Below are 26146 nucleotides of genomic sequence, written 5' to 3'. Positions count from 1 at the left end.
GAGAACCCATAACTTGGGAAAGAATTTTAATGGTCATTATCTTCATTAGTTAATGAGATGTGTTAATTACATTCTTTAATGACAATGATTTAATAGCACTGGAATAAAGGGCTCACCAAGCAATAACTAGGCTGGTTCCCTTCAATGTATTTTCATGATGTTGGAAGAGCCATAATTACTGAGAGTCATAATTATGTTATGTATAATATTATTCATTAAAATGTCTATCTATGTTATGCCAAAATTTTTATATGATATATTTGCATAAAATTTAAGGTACTAAGAATGTGAAAAGAATTTCATTATGATTGTACTTCTTCAACTGTGTTCTCTAGATTTCTGGAAATCCCTAAAATCCTCTCAGTTGGTGTGTGAGCTCAAAACTATTTTCATGGTAATTAAATATTACACTTACTGTTTCTATGCACTGATGGTAAAAAACATGGTAGATAAAATCAGTGGTAGGTAAAAATCCTGATAAAGAAAAAAGTGAGTAAAGTGTTGTTACATACATCAACTGTAATAATATAAGGGGAAAAGTTAATAAGGAAAATATCCTATATTAATTTATTTATGTCAATTTGAAATATATAAATTCAATATGCAATTTTGTAAACCTCTAGAGAATAGGAAAGGCATTTTTGACACAAAATTCAACTGACTGATTACTCTCTTGAAGAGAAAAGAGAATGAAATTGGAGCAGAAACTAGAGATTCAGCAGCTCAGTGGATAAAGAAATGATCATTTTACTGTTCCTTATTTATTACACTTATTTAAAGTATTCATTTTTAGGTATTAAATATTTTATTTAAAAGTTAATAAAGGAGTGAATAAATGATACAGTTTAATTATGGATATGCATGTTCTGCATGAATAATGTCTAATGATATTAGACATGACACACTGGCTGTTCTCTTGTTATGGGTATAAGATGCCATAGAAATAGTAACGAGGCACCACAGTGTGTAATGGCCCACTGTTCATCATCTCCAGAACTGCATGTTCTTTCCTTAGCAGGGAACACTGTGTAGATTCTATTTTTTTATCTGGAAGAAAAGTACAGCCAAGAGCTTTCCTTTTTTTCCCTTACTGAGTTTCTAAAACCTATAAGGTAAAATTCTATTTAATACTAAACAAAATGAAGTTATGCTTTAAAATTTCATTGTTAAAGAGGGTGGCATAATTATATATAAAATCAGTTAACAATGGTACCTGTGAAAATTTCCCCAGATCTTAAAACATATCTTAATTCCAAAATATTTTAGTCAAAATGACTCTCACTTTTCAGTGGAGAGATAAGGTAAACGAGAAAATGAATTTTAAGCTGGGAAAATGAATACATTTTTATGCCATTAGGTAGAGAAATACTATAGTAACATTCGCAGAAGTCACTTTTAAACACATTTTTTTCTTTCAGTGTGAGTCTTAAGTAAAGGACATAGAAAGATATTATGAGAATACTCCATTCAATTTATCATCTTCTGTCACATGAAAGCAATATTCACATTTTTTCACTGACATTTAGACAATAAGACCTTATATATGAAAACTATATGCCCAGAAAAATAAATAATCCCAAAGAAAAAAATTTATGTATTTGTTTTCTTGTTCTAGTAATTATATAATATAAAGATGTGATCTCTATGATTAAAATTTTAATTTTCAAGAAAAATTGTCAAGAAAATTCTTTCCAATTTAATAATTTTTAAAGAGCTACAAGTTCATGTTATTATCTTAGTTACTTTCTTATTCCCCCAGTTATTTTATAAATATGGCAGTTATATTTGAAATTTAATCCTAGTTTTACTATAAATATTACTAATATTTTTTGGATTTTTTTATGTTTACTGGATCAAAAACTATCCATCTATTTGTCCATATACTGGAAGAGGAGACTTTGTCATTTTCATCAGATTTGAGTTATTTTATTATTTACTACTGCTTGAGAAAAAGGTCATGATTCTTTTAATTTTCTTTACTTGACTATAAAAATATAAACATATTACACTATACAGAATCAATAGTATGTTAATCTTACTGATTCAGAAGCAAGTAATTATAACATTTCTTTTTAATCTAAATATTTTTTAAAAAGAATTAATAGCAAAGCAAGATACTCAAAATGTAATCAATTAAAATAATGCCTTATAAACATCTCATTAATATTTTAATTTCATATACTATAATGTGATATTTTGCCTGGGCTATTTACAAGACTTAATGCTAATTATAGATATGATAATCCTCAAGCTTAAATGTTACAACCAAACCACCAACAAACACTCAGTGCCATACTGAATGTTGCCAATAATGATACAGATTTTCTTGACCTATTTTTTTAGTTTATACTTTGAGTCCTTAGAGATTCTTAATCAAAAAGTACTTTCAAATTAACTCAAGGAGTAAAAATTGTAAATATTAATATGATTATTATACAACTATTTCAGCAAATAATCTTTAGATGTGAATTATAGTCTTTAAAGAGAAATGCAGATGTGAATTAAATATAAAAATGGTTATTTAATAGTGAATGTATCACTATAATATCAAAATTATCACCACCTTTTATTATGTTAGTTCCAGAAGAAAGATGATCTCTCTTGAATCACTTAAAATTGGTAATTGGTAATATATTGATTTTAATCATCTATATAATGTATTTTAAAAAGAAACAAAAAAAACAAGAAGATGATAAAATAGAAAGATCTTGTTAGCTAGCTACCATTTTCTGAATAACTGAATTTAATTCAATGGGCAACCCCCCAAATAGAATTATAATCTGGATGGTAGGTCCCTTATAGTAAGACTTCCCTCACTAGGTGAGCGTTCTAGCAACCCACCTGTATCAGTGTACCAGCTGGAGTTGTGAGAGGCTGCATTCAGCTTCAGTTAATTTTTTTTTTGAAGAAGACTCAGTGCATTTGCCCATTTCATGATGGGTGATTTACAAGAACACTTGTCCACACCATGGTGAGTTTCAGCAGTTTTTGACCAAAAACTGCATGATGCCCCCCCCACCCCATTCACCTGATCTCTCCCCAAAACACTTGATTTTTATTTCTCTGAATGAAATAAAGTCCTCAGAGGAAAACATTTTGCCAATGTGGAAGAGGTGAAACAAATAAACAAACAAAAAATGTAAGAAAATACATGAAAATCAATGACTTCAAAAACTGTTTTGAGCAGTGGAAGAAAATGTCTCAATAGCTGTATTGCAGCAAATGGAGAGTACACTTTGAAGGTGAGTGAATTTTAAACATGTAAGAATAAATACAGAATTTTTAATAAATAAATTCTGTTTTGGGGTCCCCCCTCATGTTCAACAATGAACTATTTACTCTAAAAATATCTCAAATATAATAGCGTAAGTCTTACATTTTTAAAATTCAAAATATTTGGTATTAAAAACATGTGGCTTTATGGAGACGCATGACAAGTGCCAATATGACAGGCAGGAGGAACTGTGTATCTTCAGCCTGGATGTGAGCTGATATATTAACCAAGAAGAGTCTAATTCTCCATTTCACTGCTTGACAAATCTATTGGGATGTCTATTTCTCCCAAGGATCATTTTCTAGTGATAAGAAGAAAGATATAAAGAAAAGAAGATTAATGTCAACATATATTTGGAAAGTTAAAACAGAAGCTTGTTGTGACTTGAGGACAGGATCTAAATCAACCCAGTTTGGTCTAAGACAAATGGAATCAATACCCAAAATTCAACTAAGGAAACAAATGCATCAGTCACAAACATCAGATGAAATTCAACAAGCAAATGTAAAATTAAGTATATTTTATACTGGCTTGTTTTTTTTTATAACCTGCTCCATGTTAGAGCTGTATTTCTCTATAAAAAGACAACTTTTGTTTGTTGTTTGTTTTGGTTTTATTGTTGATTAATATATAAAAAGATTTTTTTTCTCATTAAAAGAATCATATTAGTAACAGTCAAGAGAAATAAGTCCAAGGAAATTAGAAAAAAAATTATTTTTTCCCTCTTTGATTGCTAATTGTGTTTTGCCTTTTGAGAGTAGAAAAATCTTATGCCCTAGAGGAACAGATCTTCAGTTTTGAAATTAATCGGACATATGTTATTTCTATATGACAGAAAAGCATTCAGAATCAAAATACTGGTTTGCTTAAAAATGGTTAAGGAAATAAAGTACAGGAGGGATGCTAGAATTTGTAGGAAGTATAAATATGGACTTAATCCAAAATTGACAGGAGAATATCAAATTTTTCCAAGTTCTTGCAAGGTTTTAAAGGTTTTTTTTTAAAATAGAAAGTTGGCATTACATTTATATTACATTTATGAATGACAACTAATAAAAATTAAAATGATAAAATAAATATTCTGATAGATTCTATTATTTTATCTTTCTGCCACAATAAATTGACATGAGTAACTGACAGAGCACATGAACATCACTGTTTTTGGAAACAAAACATTAGAAAATGTTTTATGCAACATAACAAGTCAAGGTTTATAGCAAAAAAAAATTATCTTTGGTCAAAATTTGAATTTCAGGAAATTAAAAATAAGGACAGGAAAATAGGACTATAGTCATATTACAGGGAAAAAAACAGGTTTAAATCAATACAGTGGGAAGGAAGAGGAAGAAATATATTTAGCCCTATTTAGAGGTACAATACACATGATTAAGTAAATTAATACATAAGAGTACAAGTTGGAAGACTTCTACTGTTATCTTTCAGATTTTTATCTTATATAATTAAGTAAAGGGAAAGCTTATTAATGACAAATCATAGAAGATAATGAGTAACATGTGTGAGAGTTGGGAGCAGATCATAGTGTATCAATTTATAAGTTACCAGTCTGAATGAACCAAGACAGAAACTTGGTACTGAGAACTAGAAGTGCTACTATAACAAAAATATGAAATGTGGAAGGGACTTCAGAACTGAGTAATGGGTAGAGGGCTGGAACAATTTGGAAGTATATGCTAGAAAAAGCCTACGCTGTCATAAATGGACTTGAAAGGCAGTTCAGGCGAAGGGCTGTAGGGAAAGGGAGTCGTAGAGAGAGCTTCAGTCTTCTTAGTGACTTCTGTCCATCAAGAACAAAATGTTGGAAGACATAAAGGCGTCAGACAAAAATGAGGACCATAGTATTGAACAATGGAGGAAAATGTATCATTGTTATAAAGTGGCAGAGAACATTACTGAACTGTCTTCATATTCTAGTGTTTTGTGGGAGATATAACTTGTGAGTGATGAAACTGGATATTTGGCTGAAGAAATACCTAAGCAAAGTGTTGATGTGTGTTTTGGTTTCTCTTGGAAGCTTTTGTAAAATGCCAAAAGAGAGATATGGCTTAAAGATGGGTTTGTTAATCAAAAGGTAAGTAGGACTCAACATTTAGGAATATTTTCAGCCTATTTGAATTACAAAAAAAAAAAAAAAAGAAAAACATAGAGAAAGCATGTCAGAAACAGAACTCTAAGAATGTGGCCAAGTGAGCAATTGATAGGGAAATTAGTCTGGGTGTGAACCTAAGACTTAATCAGCCATGTTAGCAGAATAGTAGCCAGTTTAGTAGAAGACAAAGGAGACAGAAATGTTTCCCACTTCTCAGATTTTGCAGGAAGGAACCAGAGTCAGTTTTCTGCAAATGTGTGCTATTCTTCAAGACAAGAAAAGAGGGACCCCAAAGGTGCTCCAGGGATTATCAGGGAAACCTCCTCAAGAGATTTCAAAGGGTTTTGCATAGCAGAAGAAATAACAGAACAAAAAGGCAATCAAGGGAGTGGGAGAAAGTAGTTACAAGTCATATATCTGACAAAGGGTTAATAGAAAATATATAAAGAATACATACAACTTAATCTCAAAAAACCAAACTATCTAATTGAAAAATGAACAGAGGAACTGAATAAATATTTTTCTAAAGAAACAATACAAATGGTCAATAGGCACTTAAACAAGATGTTCAATCACACTAATCATCAGGTAAATTGAATCAAAACAGTAAAATATCATCTCACACCTGTCAGAATAGCTATTGTCAAAAAGGCAAGAGATACATTTTGGGGGAATAGGTGGAGAAAAGTTAATTCTTGTACACCATTTTTGGGAATGTAAATTGGTATTGGAACAATGGAAAACATTATGGAGGTTCTTTAAAAACCTAAAAATAGAACTACTTTTGTAACCGAGCAAACTGGAGCTCGGCCATGTGGTGCCTTAAGAAATGATCTAACAATTAGTGCTGAAGGAAAGAGGTTTTTACTTACAGGATTTCAGCCTCTGTGGTGCTGAGAGCACTTCTGCTCAGAGCCCGTATCTCCTACAAGACCCACCATTTCCCTTGTTCCACACCAGGCTAGAAGCCAAAATCATGCAGAGAGGGTAACCATAACCTTATCTGTTCTTAGGCCGGCTATGCAAACAGGTTCCCATCATTTCTGGAAAGTGCATTTGTGGGTTTCAGAGTCCTCATCTTCTCACAGAAGTTCTCTCTTTTTCAGGATCTGGGGTACACTGTTCTCATCCTCCATGTAGTGGTTTAGGAAAACATGTGCCATGATACATTGGATCAGGGTGGAGTCCAAGGAGGTACATGTCCCAAAAAAGGGACTTCTAGGTATATCCTTCAGAGAAACCAAGGTCTATAGCCCAGTCTCCTGGTCACAGTGCAGTTCAGGTCCAAGCATCTCCCACGAATCCGTGCTGGTTAGGCAGGTCTCTGCACAGATCCATCAGCTCTCTCCTAACACCCTTCCAGAGCACAGGGCTGCTGCCTCTCTCTCAGCCCATGTGAATTCTACTCCCTACTACACCAGGCCGCATGGCAGAATCCCCTCCTCTTTCAGCCTGCCCTCATTTTAAATGTTTGGCTCAGAACTTATGTGACTTCATATCCAGCCTCTCCTATAATATGTCATTTTTGCCAGTTCTCCCCATGTATTTTACCTTATTTTGACTACCATATTTAGTCAGGGCAAGAGTACCCATGGAACTGAGGCATCAGCCTCCCCTGGCTATGTCACAGGTCATTACACATTCTTAAAATTGCATATACCTTTGACCCAGGGCAACAGCACAGCTTTTAACTTACTGTTGTTATGTAAAGTATCTTAAGTGCAGTTATCATTCATTTCCCCTGCCCCAATTAAGGTTTTGGGAGATATATGCTCTACTATTTTCTGAGGACCCCCTTATGTACAAAATGACCAAGAAATCCCACTGCTGGGTATGTAGCCAAAGCAAATAAATATAGATGCTGGAAGGAATATCTGTACCCTATGTTCATTGCAACATTATTAACAATAGCCAAGATATAGAAACAACCTAAGTCTCCATCAATGGGTGAAAAGATAAAGAAGATGTGGTCTATTTATACATAACATGAAGTATTATTCAGTCATGAGACAGAAAAAATCCTGCCATTTGGGACAAAATGAATGAAACATGAAGATATTATCTCATGTGAAATAACTCAGAGAAAAACAAATACTGTGTGATATCACTTACATGTGGAATTTGAGTAGAGTGGTAGTTATCAGGGGCAAAGGGATGGGGGAAATGATGAAACGTTGATCAAAACACATTTCTAGTTTAAGATGAATAAGTTCTGGGGAATCTAATATACAATACGGTGATTATAGTTCATAATATCTTATTATAACTTGAATGTTGCTAAGAGAGTTTATCTTAAATGTCCTCAGTAGTAATGATGAGATCTGATAAAGGTATTAACTAATGTTATGGCAGTAATCATATTGCAATGTACAAATCTATCAAATCAACACCTGGTGCACCTTAAACTTATACAATGTTATATGTGAATTTCAGCAGGCCAGACAATTTGGAACCAAAGCCGGGGGAACTGACTTTCCCTAGCTCAGATGCCTACACCTGAATTTCTAAGAATGGACCATTGGGAGTTGCAGGCATGAGGCCCAAACAAAGGGCTGTCTTGGGAGTCAAGCCACCACAAAGTGCCTCTGTTAGGTAAACATCTAATGGAGGAATGGGGTGGGGCAACTCCTTCAGCCAAAACAGTAGAGTCTCCTGTGTGCATTTCCACCTTGTTACAGCTCCTAGTGAGGGCTGTGCCCACCAAAGCCAAGGGAGGGAGGATTCTCCAGTGTTTCCAGAAGGAGGGCCCTCTACCCCAGTGGGCCTTAAGTTTTTAAACCTCCTCAGGACCTGTTACCCCTTTCTTTTTCTCCCATTTCTTTTGAAATGAGTAGATCCCCCCCCCCTCTTCTTATGTGTGTACCAGCATCATATTTTGGAAGTACATAACTTGTTTAAGTTCATAGGTTTAATGTTGGAGAATAATTTACCTCAAATGAGTCATCTCACCCATAACTGATTTAAATTATATTTAGATAAAATTTTCTAGTTAAATTTCAGAATTGATTGCTAAAATGCACTAAGACTTTTGAGTCTATTTGGATGGAAGTAATGCATTTTGCAGGCAAGAAGCACATGGATTTGGGGATGTCTAGGGGCAGAATACTGTAGTGTGAATGTTTGTGTCTCTGCAAAATTCATATGATGAAAACCTAATGCTCAAAGTGATTATCTTAGGAGGTGAGACCTTCGAGAAGTGATTAGTTGTGAAGGTGGAGATTCATGGATGGGATTGGTGACTTTATGAAAGAGACCCCAGAGATATCCCTTGATCCTTCTGTCATACCAGCACACAGGAGAAGCTGCAGCCAGGAACAGGGCTCTCACAACACCACACTGGGATTCTGATCTTGGAGTCTCAGCCTCCAGAATTGTGAGAAATATATTTCCATTGTTTGTAAGCTACTAAGTGTCTGGTACTTTGTTGTAGCAGTCTGAATGGACTAAGACAAAGATTGTTTGTTTGTTTGCTATGTTTCAAATAGCCTGATTTTGATTAAAGGGAAAGTTTTAACATAGTATTTAGATGGGGCAGATAAAGTTTTTAAATTTTATTTTCTTGGATGAGAGAGAATATTTTATATGCTTTAAGGAAATACTTCAGAACAATAGGATGAAAGAAAGTAGAAAAGGAAGAGAAGATCATAAAGGCAGCAAAGTCCTGTTTGTTGGAGTAAAATCAAATGGAATACTACAACAATAATAAAAAGCATATAATATTATTCTCTTTATAGAGAAGATAAAAGAAACTGAAATGTGAAATAATTTTATTAAGGTAATATACTAGAAAATAGTACCTGGCCTGTCTTATTTCAAAGCACTCTCTCTCTCTCTCTCTCTCTCTCTCTGAATCATTTTACTTCAGAATATTCTGGCCCTACATAAAACATTAACCTATTTGTAGGAAGTAAACAACAGTTAAACCAGGTAAAATAATTTCACTGCAGTAAAAACTGCAAGGATCTCCAAGACGTTATAAATGGCCACAATTATGCTTCGTAACAAATATTTTTGTTTACAGCACCTGATGTCCAATTTTTTCTATGCGATAACTAAATTCTACTGAAAATACAATAAGGTGAATGTACTTAGACAAACACTAAGAATAGGCTAATGAATGGATATAATAATTTGGTTTCAAACAGTTTGCTATATACTGATAGCCACTTAGGATTTACAAAAGTACAACTGGAAAGTAACTGTTAAGATAAAATGAAAATCAGCACCTCTATTGTATTTGCCACTCTTCTCTCTTAATTAGTGTAGCGAGACACTACAACTTAACATTTTATTTATAAATAAATAAAGATATGGCCAATCAAGAAACAAATATCAGACCTACGATAGGCACTATGTTGTTTATAAAATTAATATAACAAAACCTTTCTGATTTAGAGCTAGTTGTCCTTGTGGGTTTATTATACTGGTTTTATACAGTTCTGATGTTTAAATAATTCAGGGGTTAATATAGCCCAGGGTAAAGAGTACATAAACTATGACATTGAAGCAGATAATATGAAGAAATAAAGTAGATTTAAGAAACAATATAAATAAATATAAAAATAATGTATTGGAGACCATATTACTGACTGAATGAACCAGTCACTACCGCTTTGAAATGAATGTTATATAATGAGGTACAGGTATCCCCCACTTTTTCCAAAGTTTGCTTTGCACCATTTCACTTTTACCAAAAGCCTACATCTGTTCCTAATTTTGCTAACTGAACGAATTCTGAGGATTTTTGTTTCCACAAACAAAGGCTAAAAGAGAAAATAACATCCAGTGTTTGTTTTGCAACAATACATTCAGAGGCAGTGTGTACCCCACCCTGAGCGGCGAGAGTCGCCCCGCCAGCTCCTTCCCCGAAACTATACTCAGCAACTCAGCATCAATCCACCGCAGCTTTGAACTGTGTCTGTGAGCATCTGTGATTTATCTTGATTTATTTTGTGCATCTGTTAGCAAGATGTGTCCTAAGGTAATTGCTTTTTTGCTTTATACCATTCCTATGAAAAGGCTTCATCGGAATGCTCTACTTTGACACAGCAGGGAAAACCTACAGGGAAAACCTATAATAAAGAATCACTATTGCCCATTCATTGGTATTTTAAACTTAATGTGATGACTAGTTTTATATGTGAAGTTTAAAATGATCAAACTTTGATAAAAATTAAAACTTGTAAAAGTCACCTTGTAAGTTCAATAAAACATATATTTTATAGTTACTACAAACCAAGTGTTAGTAGTTATTAGCTTATCCATTTGAGGTGTCAGCAGTCTATCACTGATGCTGTCAGTAAGTAGGTCACTACCATGATGGACTATCAAACGTGAAATAGTGCTAACCTCAAAGGACTTAAAATGGATTAAATTAAACACCTACCGAAGTCAGTTGTAAGTTAAAATGTGTCTTCCAATAAAAATATGTTGAAACCCTAACACCTGATACCTCTAAATGTAACCTTATTAGGAAATAGGGTCCTTGCAGACATAACCAGATTAAGGTGAATTTATTAGCTTGTGTTCTAGTCCTATAAGACTGGTGTCTTTAAAAGAAAAGAGAGACAAAGATGGAGACACACATCAATAACACCAGGTGACTAGACTAAGGAGGCAATGATTTTCGGTGATGTGTCTATAAGCTAAGGGAACGTAAAGCATTGTAGGCATCACTGGAAGCTAAAAAAAAACAAAACAAAACATGAAGCTGATTGTTCCCTGGAGCCTTCAGAGAGAGAATTGCTCCACTGATTTTGAACTTCTGGCTTCTAGAACTGTGAGAGAATAAATTTCTCTTGTTCTAAACCACTGAGTTTGTGGTACTTTATCATGGAAGAGCTAGCAAATTAGTACATCTGTCTCTAATCCAGAACATTTTATGCATATATGTGGGTTAAGAATAATAAAGATGAATATCAACATTTGAATGTGATGAAAGATTGAATGCCTTCCCATTAAAATTACAGGCAAGGTGTGGATGTTTGCATTTACCACTTTACAGGTTATAGAATAGTCAAGAAAAAAAACTTAAAAATAAGAAAAGAAGAAACAGAATTATTTATATTTGGAAATCGCACAATTTTCTATATAGAAAAAAAAAAAAAAAGAATGCTACCAAAACTGATAGTTTAGCAAGTCTTCACATAAGATCAACATACAATATCAATCATATTTGTATATACAACTGTGAGCAAATAAAAATCATAATAAAATTACAACACCAATAACTATAGCACAAAATGTGAAATAGTTAAGGAAATATGACAAAGATGTGAATGATTTTAACAATAAAGCTACAAATATTGCTGTAAGAAATTAAAATACTAAGTAAAGAGATATTATGTCTATGTGGAAGAAAATTCAAAATTATTAAGATACCATCAGCTTTTCCAAACTGATTATTGATTTAACTCCAATAAAAATTCCAGTAGGCTTTTTCTTTTTTTGTAGAAATTGACAAAATGAATTAAATTTTATATGGAAATGCAGAGGACGACAAGAAGCAAATAACCTTGAGAAATAACACATTTGGAAATTGAACACTAACTGTTTCAAGTGTTATTGTACAGTTACAGTAATCAAGACTATGTATTTATGTAGGAAAGCCAAATAGATCTTCATAATGGAATAAAGTAATAAATACATATTTATAAGAGAAACTTATTTTCAACAAAGGTGCAAAGGCAGTTCAGTGGGGAAGGATAATATTTTATAAATTTGGTGCTGAAATATTTGAGTATTCATATATATATATATATATATATATATATATATGTGAATGTCAATTTATATCTTGCAAAATATACAGAAATTAACTCCAAATGGCTATACATCTACAAGTAAAGCTAAAAGTGTACCATTACTAGAAATAAAACATAGAAGAAAACATTTTTGATCTCAGGCTATGTACCTATGTAGATGTGTATCATAGGCACAACACAACAAAACAAGCTGGTAACTTAGACTATCAAATTAAAAATCTCTTCTCTTCAAAAGACATTCTTAAGAGAACACAGAAACAAACCAAATACTTTGATAAAATATTTGCAAAACAAGATTTATACTTAAATATATAAAGAACTCACAAAATTTAATAAGAAAACAACAAAAACAATTTGTGGGCAAAAAAATATGGCCACATAATTTGAAAAGATGTTTCACATAAGTATATGTGCAAATGGAAAACTAGTACATGCGAAAACGAACATCACTATTCATCCTTAGTGAAATGCCAATTAAAATCAGGATTAGCTAGCTATCACTACATGCAAACAGAATGACTAATATTAAAAGTTGTGTTCTGGCATGTGTTGATGAGGGCATGCTGCAGCTAAGAAAATAAAATAATGAAAACATTCTAAAACATTGTGGCAGTTTCTTAGAAAGTGTAATATTTCTAGAGTATGGTTCAAAAATCTCACTCTTGGGCATTAATCCAAAAGAAAGAAAGCATATGTCTAAACAAAGACTTGTAAGCAAATGTTCTTAGAATTTCATCTGTAATAGTCCAAAGCTAGAACAACCAACAAAACATATGGCTACACACAGATGAATGAATATACAAACTGCATATCTCTATATACAGTGGAATACAACCTCGCAATGAAAATGAATCAACTTCACGGTTGAATCTCAGAATAATTATAATGAGTGAAATGAACCAGAACTTCCCCTCCACCAAAAAAATCAACCTATTCACCTATTCTAGAATTTAATTTTTATAAATTTATTAGAATTTCATCAAGTGAATAGTTCCAGAAATTTGACCATTGTTTTCTTTGGTCAATATATAGAGATTACAAAGGGGATGATAGACATGTTTGTGATAATGGTTTCATGTGCACAAATCACAAATATTACTAAACTGAAAACTTTAAATATATGCAGTTTATAATGTGTTGCTTATACTTTAATAAAACCATTATTAAGAAATATCAATAAAGGTGTGTGTATTTGCTATATCAAAACTAGTAAGATCGGAATATGAATATTTTAATAAATGCAAAAGCAAATAACAGCTTTGGTGACTTATAAGAACACTATTCTAAAAAACACTGTACTTTTAGGATGTCATCCTGTGTCCTGAAAACAACTGTTCCACATTTTATAGAAAAATGTTTGGAAACAATTTATTAAACATTAAATGTTAAGTTTTCTTTTTTTAAGTTCAAGATGAACATTTAATAGGCTCCATTGCATTGTGATCCTCAAAGAGGACTGTGCAGGTTGAAATAATTTCCAAGACTTTTTGACCATTAATCATATATTCTTGCCAAGCTTATTATCATTCCCCCACACAGTTTCCTAAGGAACACAATTGCGAAGACTGGGTTCATTATGGAAGCTGAACAAAGGACAATTCCAAAGATGTTTCTTTGAAGTTAGCTTTTCCACAAATCTCTTGAAAAGAAACAATGCTCACACCAAGGAATGAATATTCTATTTCACTTTATCAGAGAAGGACCTCTTTTGGGGATTTCTTTTATTGCGGTTATTCAATTAATTTTCTTGTTCTGTGTCCATTAAGAATCATTAAGAGTATAATTTGGGTTTATCATAATAGATTTTCTAAGAGACAGAAACATGCAGATTAATAATCAAAATGCATGTCATAGTACTCTTGTTAGTTATTTTTTCCCTACTGAAATCTCAGGAAGGATTGACATTTGTGTAAGGTTTTACTGTTTCTTGTGAGTTATGCCAATCTCTCCCTAAAGACCAATTAACTTTGGTCTGTAGGAAAAGTAAATTTCGAACTGCACTTACAACACTTAGTACCAGCTACAGACGGACTTGTCCTCATTGACTTATGTTCTCTGAGATCCCAATGATCTAACCAGAGAATTTCCTTTTTTACCTAATATTTTAAACTAACACCTTTATGACTTCAAATACCAGAGACTAATTATTATAGAACCTCACAGAGCAATGTAAGAATCAGAATTCAAGCTGCATTTGGGGCCAGTGAACTGGATTCTGTTTCATAGTCATGGTGTACAAAGTTAATTCTCAAGGATAGCACATAGTTTGTAACTTGCACTAAAACTTAATTTTACGGGCTACCTGAAAAACACAGAAAAAAGAAAGCATGAATATTGGTATATTTTATTTTACATCTGAGATCCAATTTGTTATAGAAGTTATTCTTTCTAGGCAAAGTGTTTCTGCATTTTGCATATTTATATTATAGCCAGACCTCATAAACAAAAAGAACTTTTACATTCATTTAGATTTTTACTGGTAGTTTGCAGGCTCTATTATAATTAATGTGCAACAGTCTCAATGATAACCAAGAATCTTCAGTTACACACTTTATCTAAAGAATTAAATATTCTGAAGACTAGATTATGTCATTAGGATAAAGAAAAGTATTTGTCTTTTAATTCTGCAACTGAGCACACTTCATGGTATTGCTTTTAATAATATATGAAATTATATTAATATATTACGCCCTGGCTGGTTTAGCTCAGTGGATTGAGCGTCGGCCTGCGAGCTAAGTGTCGCTGGTTCGATCTTCCAGTCAGGGTACATCAGAGAAGGAAAACTCTGACTCCAAAAAACCTCCGCTGCCTTGCGGCATACCTCTTCAGGGGAAAGGCTAAGGGAGTAAACCCCGACAGAAAATCCGGAGCCGGAGTCCCTAAGGCGGTTTGACGTTGTAGTCAACACCGGCAACTCCTGCGGCACACCTGAACCCAAGCTGTATCGACTCCGTCTTTCCCTTGGACCCTTCAGCTGCGAAGAGAGGGGGGGTCTGCTGCATGGGCAACAGCAGACCCTCCATATTACCCTGCCCAGGCTCTGTAGCTTCAGCGTCATCACAAGATGTCGATTCAACACGGGAGGAGACAGATACCATGTCACTCCCGAGTCGGACTGCACAGCCATTCTCGGCGGTGCAGATAGACTCTTAAGAAGCTACACCATCGTCTCTCGAGACGGACGGCTGCCGACGACGATGACGATATTAATATATTATTTCCTTTTATCTTGTATAGTTATGTTTGCTATTTTTGACACATGCATTTATTTTTTATTACCCATTACATACCACATATTGTATGTAATGTTAAAAATGCAGATAGTAATTGTATATTATCTTTGGACTGAGGGACCCCAAATTCTAATGAAAGAAACAGATCAATGATCAAGCACTTAAAAGTATGTGTATAGGTCTGTAATAAAAATATAAATATTTTTGGGCTGATATCTTTAAAATGTGTTTACTTTGCCAATACAATCAATAAAGTATTTTAAAAATTAAAATCTTAATATTAATGAAAACAGCTCAACATTTAACTAGGTAATTTATAATATATGGCAGTAGTAATTTTTAATAAGGTATATAAATCTTTTAACTGACATTTATAGTAGTAGCTAAACACCAATAACTAATTGTATACCTATGTTAAATAGGAAATAATGGTTTCTACAGTGAGAAAAAAAGTGCAAAGTTACTAAACGACCATGGTATATATTTCAATTGCAAAAAGAACATATGATATTTAAATAAGAAAAGTTAATACATGAAATATAAACCATGTAATTTGGGTGTACTTTATGTTGCAAAAAGTTATAGTTATTTTCTTGGGGATGCTCAGTTGGGATAATATTTGAATTTTTGGTATTTATTAACCTTTTTACAATATTCCCTGTGTACATAAAATTGTCTAGATCTATGGTGTTTTCCTTCCAAACATCAGTGACTGCCTCTAGGCTCCCATAGGGTAAAGTGACTCAGCAGACCAGCTTGCATGACATTTCATTATTTCCTGCCTTCATCTCTAGTGACCAAGTTAATGATCCAGCTCATTGAAACTGTTGGGGACAACTGGATATTCTCTGAACACTTCCTGTGGTGGCTGTGCACGGAGGATGCTGATTGGGTAAAATAAAAACCATTCACCTGCACTACAGGATTATCGCAAAGTTGAAGTCTGTATTAATTCTTAATAGTTTCAACCAGGGTGCCACAAGAATTATTAAAACTGGAATACCTGACTATTTATTCAAGGATACTGACATCTTTCCCTTGAGATTGTCAAATAAAAAAAATGACGATAGCCACCACAATAAGAGCTGTCCAGTGTGAATGAATCAAAATTATACCTATTTTTAACAGATCAGCAAAAGTATATAGTTTGTATGTATCACAGACTTATAGTAATTCATGTGTGTGCCATGAGATGAAAAAGGCTAAAAAATCACTGAGTTAGACAAGAGTTGCTTTTGAGATTTATTTTCTCCACTTCAGTTGAGTATGTCCTTTCAGAATTAAATGAGCAAAACTGTTTCCTTATATTCCATTTCAACTATGGGAACCTGCATTTTTTCATCCTGTTTTCTTTTTAGAAAAATTTCTTTACAGTTATTGTACATAAACTGTATGTCTGTGCCTAAGTGGATTCATATCTGTATTAGGCAAAATCATGCAATTAGAGGTGTTATTTTTTTTTATTTGTAGAAAATTTGACTAACTCTGAAATAATATCCCCCCAAAAGGTCCTTCTTACGTTATCGATGATTTATTATCAACAGATCGTAATTGATTAGCCTTTTAGTCACACACATTGGAATTCTAGGCATATAGAAATACCTAAAATATATTTACACAAATTTGAATCGAAGGATCAAACTGTGCCTCATTCTCCACAGGTGTCTGATTCTAATATATGATTGCTGTTTCAAAAATAAATTAAAACTTTTCTGCTCCTATTAGAATCCTAAGTATATTTTATTATAACTATTGCAAATATCACAAGCACATTACAAACATTTAAAGTTTACAGCCTCAGAATTTTACTGAGGTTTACAATGTCCAAATACTTGGATTTTCAATTAAAATAGTGTACTATTAATACACACACATACTTAGACACAGACTCATACACACCTACTGGATTATGATAAACATAAAAATAGATGCAATAGTCTGCCTGTAACTGATTGGAAATGTTAGGTGATATGATAGCTGGGAGATATTTCCCTTAACACAAATAGAATAAGAAGCATTCACATGAAACAAATCAGTGTTATGACTTCCCTGTATCACATTTAAAATACAAGAAAATACATCATGCATTTCTCATGTTATAAAATAATAGAAGAAAAATGACTCTTGTGAAACTGACCTGAACGTCTGTTTTCAGAAATATATCCTTGTGTAAGCAGCTGAAGTCCTCATAGCAGTTTGTATATCTGATGTATAAAGTGTTGCATAAGCAAGAAAGCATTTTACAAGGTCAGAAATGCAACACATCTGGACCTGCTGTTAAAATCCAGCAAAATATACTGCAGGTATTCTGTAAGCATTTCTTTCTGTCACTATGGGTCAAATGCCATGCAGCCTACATAGAAAATGATGGCATATATTCCATTTCTGTAAGAATATACTTTGCAGTATAAAAGTAATGAACTGCACCAATTCAGATGCAGACTCTCACTGTACTGCGTGTTCTCAGACGGCAGGAATCGTTAATAGAAATCATTTATAAGCATATGTGTCTGTGAAAGTGAATGCACAAGGTAAAAACATGGTGAAGATGTAGTGGCCATCAAACTCCTTCGTAAAAGACTAGTATTTTCCTTCAAAATTCAGAGTAAATATACTGGGACCAGTTATGCAAAATGATGGGCACTGGACCATTTCCCCCTCCTGATCAGCACTTTTGTTATTTTTTATTAAGTGCAGCATAACCCATTCTAAGTTAATGGCACACAAGATGGCACATTATGACCTCAGAATAATTTAATTATCAAGAATGAGAGACCGAAGCGTAAGCAAAGAATAGTAGGAGGGGAAACATTTATTTTTCTATTAATAGATCCTTTCATGTAACACACATTCTCACATACATGAATTTAGTCTATCTTTTTACATTTAAAAAGTAAATATACACATTGTTTTTCTGCAGAGTAAATTTTGTGAAACTTTTATATATAAAAATAACTATAACATTTTTTAAAATGATTCTTCACATTTCTTAAACACAATTTTAGTTTTCTGGATATTTACCATGTTTTATAATTCATTAGATCTGCTTTTAAAATTGTGATGTTATTTTTACTGATGTTGTAAGAATTTCACTATGAATATTTTCATCAAACATGTATCTTGTCTAATTTTCTCAACATTCTATCAGATCCCAGACTCAAGTGTTCGGCCTCTTTCTTACTCATAATTACCCCTTTTTGGCTAATTGCTCTTCTGCACAAAAGATATATTCCAGGAATAAATATCTATATAGTAATTAATTTAATATGCATGACAACCTTTGTTTTTATTTTTCAGATGATAATTATGAGGTGATAATCATGAACTACTTGTGAGATGTTAACTCGCTCTCCCAATGACATACAGTTAGTAATTTGTTGAGCTAAAACCTGAGATGTCAGTCTAGCTATAAAAGCTCTGTTCTCCACAACTAGAAATACTCTCACAAAAGGTGTCAATGTCAGCCTGAGCTGGGGCCACTCTGATCTGCATAAATATTAATGAACACCCACTATGTCTGATGAGTGGTGTACTTAAAGCCCCACTACTGATTTAGCACCAACATTAAGGATTTCTAATCATTGAACCGCAGTCAGCATCTTTGCCTCAATGGAGCTTAGTTTCCCCAGTTGTGAAATGAGCATAAAAAAGTAAAACTTGCTAACCCTCCTAGTTTTGTAGCAACATCAAATGAGATCTAGAGTAAAATATATTTTTAAAAATATACTCTAAAATGTACACCATTTTTAAGGTATAGTGGTAGTACAACCAAAGGACACTCTAAACTAGATATACATTAAATAAAGATCTTTCAGTATGTGAGAACAGCAGAGGAGAAAAAAAGTGCAACGCTTTAAAAGGAATATGCAAAGGAAAGCCTACAGGAAAGAATACATGGGTGGTTGTTTCTATTTTCATATCATCATCAGCTAACTCTGTTGCTAATATCACTACTATACTCATAAGACTATTTGAGTAAGCATATCTAATCCTGGGTTTTAAAGAGGACACAGAATCACATAATTGCACAAAGAAACTTCAGATGCCTTGCTTGGTAGTTCCCCAAAGTCAGGGCAAAATAACCTCTTCCTTCCTTCTCAATATATTCGACACGAGTGCTTCTCAGTCACACTGTTATCACCGGAAACAGAAGCCCCTATGAGCACGTGAGAACTCCACAACCCCATCTCAACCTACTGAATCAGAACCACTGGGGCCGAGTCCAAGTTCATTGTGTTAACAAGCGTTCTAGGTAATTTCTGTACACACTAACATTTCAGAATCACTGCTCAGCACACAGACCTGACACAGAAGAAACCGAGCTTGTTGTGAGGCACAGTAGGACATGTGTCAATAGTGCTTATGTAGCTGTGCAGCCGGATGTGTGTACGGAGATCTGAGGAGCGGAAGGGCAGGGATGGCCCTTTACATTCAATGAATATTCAAGTGCCTGCTCTAGACTCGAGCCTGAGATGAGTGCTGAGGTAGCGCATGTGTAATTAACTGTAATAAAGCAGGTTCCAAGATCAAGAGACCTCATCAAACCAAGAGGAATTAATGATTCCCAGGAAGGTGATATTTGAGCAACATCTTGACAACCATGCCAGGTTTAGGGGATAATCTAATGAACAATGCTTCATTGGAAAGCCCTCCCAAGCAGAAGTAAATCCATGGCCCCTGGAGGACATTCGGCTAATTTGGAAAACTGACAGTAGATGTCTAATAGGCAAAAAAGCAGATGCAAGAACTGTGAGACAAGAATTGGAGATGTGGACACAGTTCAGGACTGGGCTGCGCTACATGTCATCTTAAGAAACCAACCTGATTCTGTGTTGCATACAAGAGTCACTGAGAAATTTCAAGAAGCTGAAAAGCTGATAAGATTCTAATTTCAGGAAGAGAATATATGATAAATTTAAGACAAGATTAGATGTAAAGAAGAAACTGAACTGGAAAAGAGAAATGAAAACATGCTCCAAACTATAAGAGTAGTGATAAAGATGAAGAGAAAGTATGATTTTCAGATATATTTATTCATGCCATGAATCCATGAATACAATTTGTACTATGTAAAATGACCTATTCTTGAGAGGAAGCACATTAATTTGGAGCATGTCAAGATTGGCATTGCTTGGGGAATAGTGAGTCAACAAATTTTTAATTCACATGAAACGTCTGGGTTAGAAATATTAATTTTAGAGTCATTAGCAAGTAAGACCTGATGCCACAGGAATTGATGACAATTCTCCTAGAGACTGACAATCAGGAAAGAGAACTAAGAGAGACAGGGAAGGAGAGTCCAAGTGAATGGGATAGTCTGAGAGTAGTGATGGGTGGCTAAGTATGGAAAGATTATGTAAATTATAAAAAATGTTACGAAGCATAAACTGCATTTAATTCGACAATAGAGAGACCTTCAGAGAATCAAAAGAAAAAAATCAGTGAACAAGCCAGAGGGACTTGGACAGATATTTCAAAAGTTTGAGGAATAAAAGGAAACCACGTGGCTGAAGAGAAAGGCACAATCTAAGGTAAGCATGGATTTATTTTAGTTTTATTTCATGTGAAGGAATGTTTTTTTAAATCTATTATTTCAAATATGGGAGAATTTTAAATAGATATGCTCTATTTCAAAAGGACCTAGCAGAAAGGAAACATGTTTAATTTCCAGAAGAAGGACGTAATTAAAGATATAAAGCACATCATCAAAGCAGCAAGGTTTGATTTTTCATAATATTATGTCCCCAAAGCAAAAGAGTCCAAAACAATTTTTCAAGGTGCCCAGTCTCCCAAGCAACTTTTATTTTATTTCTTTTACCATAGGGCAAATTCTTATGTTCAGATTATCTCCTCTGGCTGTACTGGTTTTTCTAGTGTTGTTTCTGACTCACCTCATTGATTTGACCTCCATTCTTCTGTGATTCTTGCATAGCCTCTTCTCTGTCATGTCATCGTATCCAATTTTTAGAACTCTTTGATTCAGTAGTTCTGCAAAACCCTCAGATTTCCTCCTCAGCTGAAGCATACTGAGGCCAGTACTGAACTTTCTGCCTGGGTCAGAATCTGGATACTAATATAGATGCAGAAATCATATCTGAACATAAATGGAGGCATTAGCTTTTGTCTAAAAACAAGTGTTTTTTTTGTTGTTGTTGTTTGTTTTTTGTTTTTCATGCTTGCTTGTGAGAATGGGAGGTAAGAATGAATGTGGACAAACTGAGAGGCTGTAAGTGCTCACTTGACCGTGCAGTTTCTGAGAATGGGAAGCATTGTTGCTATAAATATAATTGGAATTGAGGAGCGCAAGCGGCTGAAGTAGAGAAATAAAGGACAGAGATGGCTCTAGTCAAAGATGGAGAGAATAATCACCAAGGGCTCAGACTGCCTTTCCAAAGTTGTGGTATAATTATCTGCAATTTCATTTACCAATGCTTTTGAAAGGGCTCCGCATATATTATGATTGTACATGTTGAGGAGAACAATGGCAGCATATTCATTCCCTAAGGCTGCCATGACAAAATAATAATAATAATAATAATAATAATAATAATAATAATAATAACCCACACATTGATCAGCTTAAAACAAACAGGCATTTATCACCTCATAATTCTAGAGGCTGGAAGTCTGAAATCAAGGTGTCAGAAGTCCATGCTTTCTCTGAAAGCTGTAGGGGAGAATCTGCTCCATGCTTTTTTTTTTTTAGCAGCCTTCGAATATTTTTATCTTGTAGAGCATTACTTTATTCTCTGCCTCTATCATCACGTGGCATTCTCCCTGAATGTTCTGACATCATTTTCCCTCAGGTTATGCCTATTGCTGCGTCTCCTCTTCTTATAAGAATATAGCTACATTGGATCAGGCCTCACTTTATGACCTCATCTTCAGTTCATTACATCTGCAAAGACCCCCATTTCTAAATCAGGTGACATTCACAGATACTGGGGTTAAGGTTTCAACACATGTTGTGAGGGGACTAAACCTATAGCAACGGTAGTGACTGAGCTGGAGATGTGAAAGGAGGTGGCAGGACGGTACAGAGAGAGTATAGAAAAAAAGACAATAACAGAGATTATCCAAGAAACATACCAAAGGTTTAATAAGGAAGAGATGTGTGCTGAATGAATATACAAGGAAACTAATAAAATGTTAATAATTAAGACAAAAATATTTGCTCAATGTGGAAAAGTTGTACTTCTAAAATCAGTATAAATAACAATAAGCATAAGCTTCCTGTGGATTATTTAAAAATTATTTTTCCATGGTAAATTTTTTTCATATGTTATGTCATTCAATGAGAAAAATAGAGTAATAAATAAATTTTTATATACAAGTGTATTACTAAATAATGTAAGAAAATAATTTGAGATATTTAAGTAACTGAATTTAAATGTTAATAAAATATTAGTTTTTGCATGACTGAAATTTTAGAACACTTTTTATTAAACTTTTATGATGAATTTTATGTTATGAAACAGTTTATTATAAAATCTGAAGCTCAATATATACAAACCACAAGAACATCAAAATCTAAAACAATTATAAATAGGATAGGAGTTACTATGGTTGGTTTATGGTGTCCTGGTTTAGATTGAGCTTAATTAATTTCCATAATTGCATAATGTACATTAAAGGACACTTTTAAATCTTCCACTGATACTTTCTCCTAATTAAGTGGCATATAATAAGCCCCTAATAAATAATTTTAATGAATGCATGTGGTTACATAATAGCATAGATAATTTATACACACTTTGAGTCACAGCAAATATTCATTGATTTAGAGTCAAATATTTACTCCCTTTTATCTGTTGTATATGTAAATTTTTGGTTAGACAGTAAAAAGTTAAGAGTATATCAATGCCCCTTATTGTTCCTCTTATCTATCCACAATATCTATTTTTTCTAATAAATAAGTAACTTTATAACCAACAGCTCATAAAAGTTATCAAACATTTTTCTAGCCCTGACTGGTGTGGCTCAGTAGATTGGACATTGTCCCAAACCAGAAGATTGCTGGTTTGATTCCTAGTCAGAGCATAGGCCTAGGTTTGGGGCCATGTTCCCTACTGGGGGTGTGCTAGAGACAATTGATTGATGTTTCACTCCCCGCTTTAACCTCTCTCTAAAAATAAATAAATAAATTATTTATTTTTTTCTATATTCCTTGGATATGATTAAGCCTCAAGAGTTAATTAATGCATACTCTTAGACCATGGCAGAAAAACAATAATGTCTATTAACCAAGTACTGTATACCTTAAATATACACTGTTTATTAGGGTGTTCATAGGTTTGGTTTCCTATTAAATGAGAGATGATAAGATAGAATGCTAAGGGACAGTCTCTCTTAACCTCACAGCTAGATGTAAGGATAAATATTTATTTATGTGTGTTGATGATTTCTCAGTAACAAGGAAAGTGCATTATCAATAACAATAAAATATATACTATATTATTTTGCTTAATTAAAGATAACAATATTCAAAATATATTGCTGCTGACTTCATCTGATTTGTCCTGTTCTTGTTTTTCATGCCTTAACCTGTCTTTGTTTTAAAATGATCTACTATATATATTTTTGTAAGCAGAACTACAACTTTTTGAAAAAAATTGCTTACAAATTAAATTAAAAAGTCAGTGTTTAATGTCAACATATTTAATTTATTCCTTCACTGTTGATATATAGACAATTAGGTGACAGATAGATTGATGATAGATAATTTTTCAAAGCTCTATGAAATATCAAGTGATTATAGTTTAAAGGCTGTAACTTTAATTTTTTTATGATACATGGTAAACTTGTGAAATATTCAAAGTAAATTTGAAAAATGTGTGTGTAAGTTTACTTGATAAAATTTCTGTCAGAAAAAGATCATTTACAAAAGAAAAATTATAATATTTTAGATTGTCCACTAATTAAAGTTGTCATAGGGCAAATTTTCTCCACATTTAGGATAAAAAAAAAATCTCATGAATACTTTAAAATGTATCTTGGGTATTGTATGTAATTATCCTTGAACAACAAAAATAGCATTGGTACAAACAGCAGGGTGTTTTATAATTTTATGTCATATTTATCAGTTTATATATCAAGTTCTACTACCATGGACTTTAGATATTTGAGGGAGAATTATACAATTAAGTATATAATCGTGATGAAAATGAACAGGAAATATTTTATTTGGGTTAGAAGGAAGACAGTGGACCTTTAACATAAAATGAAAATAAAAAAGAATAATTCTCAAATACTTTATTAAAAGAGGACAAATGTATAAGGATTATAGGGCAGAATAAGTTTTAGAAAATTACTAAAGGTTTTATATATATATTCACTGAGATTCACACTTGAGAGAACTAGGTCAATCTCCTGACAAATTTCTGTAATAGAGTGTCACTAAATTCACAGTACTCCCACTGCCATTACTAAATTATAATGCTAGTAACTTAGATTACAAATAGATTTAAAGTTACTATATTATAATGTTAGTAACTTAATAAAAGCAATTTCACCTTCAGTATAACACACTGTAGTCATTTTTTCTAGTTTCAAAAAGAACAGTAATCTTACTATGATATTTAGATATTGATGATCTCACTTAAAATGACATAAATGAATAAAGAAACTCTTCACATTATTAATACAAATACATATATCTATAAATACAGATTATGTTACTTAAATAAGCATTTTATTACTAATCATATACCTATATTTTATATGTATATTTAGATGGTTACATATAGAGGTGGATAGGTTGATAGGTAGATCTATTATATCAATATTTCATTATGTCCAATAATCTATCTCGTTTACTTGAAATAATTTAATGTGTTTTTTTAACACAAAGGACTTAGTCTATATTTAAATATATAGTACATTCTGGATAAAGAAGTGTTTTCAAAAAAAGTAAATGAAGAAAATAAGGAAGAGTAAATATAGAAGAGTGTTATTTTAAATATTCAAGAAGCTAGTGCACAGATTAGATGATAATGACCCCCTGAGTCCCCCCCACCCCCAGCTCCCAAGTTGCTGAATTATGGTTTTAGGCGTTTTTACAAATTGCTACATATAATCATGACAACTTCCCTCTGAGAGAAGCTGTGTCCTCTAACCACAAGGCAGCTCACACGCAGAGGATGACGCATAGCTGAATCCACACTGCTGCCAGGTGGCAGGGCCTGCTTTAAAGTTCAGCGAGTCTGACTCCAAAGCACAGTCTCAACCAGAGGGCTTCAGGCTGTTCACTAAAGGATGACCACAATCTTGGTTTTTATTTTTATGACAACAAGAGAAACAGAATCCATTTAATAAGCCATAGCATCCATAATATAAAAGGTCAGTGGCACTAAAGAAACACCAAGACCATAAAAAGTTTTACCTCATGAGTCTACAAAACTAAACACTGCATAAGATAAGGTACAGAGTCAAATGAGTATTCACAGTGAGTATAACTGGTGCCCCATTTCTTTCTCTTACAACATCTTTAAGTATAAGCAATTACAAAGCACAATTCAAGACGAGGGCCATGTGGGAGGGATTGGAATTGAGGTTATGGGATTGTGTGATTTAAGTAAACAAATCTATGGAGCTCATGTCAAAGCTATGATTAATTTTATAGGACAAAATGTAAAATAAGACTGTTCCTTAAGACCACCTTCTGAACTAAATATTGGAAAATAATTGTGCAGCAATAAGTTTGAGACCATTCTCCTTGACAGTATTTACTTTATTCTGATATTAGAATGCATCTATCTTATTAGATTAC

The sequence above is a fragment of the Furipterus horrens genome, unplaced genomic scaffold (assembly GCF_987537825.1).
Source record: "Furipterus horrens unplaced genomic scaffold, mFurHor1.1.pri manual_scaffold_5, whole genome shotgun sequence".
Taxonomy (NCBI): Eukaryota; Metazoa; Chordata; class Mammalia; order Chiroptera; family Furipteridae; genus Furipterus; species Furipterus horrens.
The sequence above is the reverse complement of the archived record's forward strand: the minus strand, read 5'-3'. Positions refer to the sequence as shown.